This window comes from Seriola lalandi, unplaced genomic scaffold (genome assembly GCF_002814215.2).
Source record: "Seriola lalandi dorsalis isolate HSWRI2012SDOR001 ecotype SW California unplaced genomic scaffold, Sedor1 jcf7180002053463, whole genome shotgun sequence".
NCBI lineage: Eukaryota > Metazoa > Chordata > Actinopteri > Carangiformes > Carangidae > Seriola > Seriola lalandi.
The window spans coordinates 1-611 of record NW_019524016.1 but is presented as its reverse complement, the minus strand read 5'-3'; positions in this window follow the sequence as shown (position 1 = coordinate 611).

The window sequence follows — 611 nt, the reverse complement described above, 5'->3', positions numbered from 1 at the left end:
AAGACTGAAAGTTATTCTCATTATCAGGCAGAAAACAGAGGCGTGCTCGGCTTTGCATCACGTTTTACACCATCTGATAAATACCAGATTATATTTTGTGGAGGAAGGTTCGGGGACTTCTCACCAGGAATGTCAGGCATCCGTCTGTCGGTTACTATCAACTTTTTCCACTGACGCAGTTTCCTCACGACGTAAAGCATGTGCTGCACCGACTGAGAAGCAGCTTCATTTACTCGGCTCATTTTTCTTGTTTTCATTACATCCGTCCATTTATAATCAGATTTAAAAACACCACGTTTTTAAGCAGTGAGGAAAAGGAAAGGCTTGTAAACTTTAACCAGGAGTTTTAAACTTGCTTCAGGCTGGTTTGAGTTTGTTTAACCAGATTTAAAACAGTGAAGTGAAAGTCCAGCCCTTCAGCTCAACCACACAATCAGACACAAACTGAAGGATTTAAGGATCGTGTTCACGCTTCAGCCACTGAAACCAACCAAACCACTTCGACACCGGCTCATGTATCAACCCCAGCCCTGTGTGAGAGATACTACGTACCCAGAAGAGAAAGTTGAACACAAACACCAGGTATTTGATGCACTGCAGTGCCCCCATGT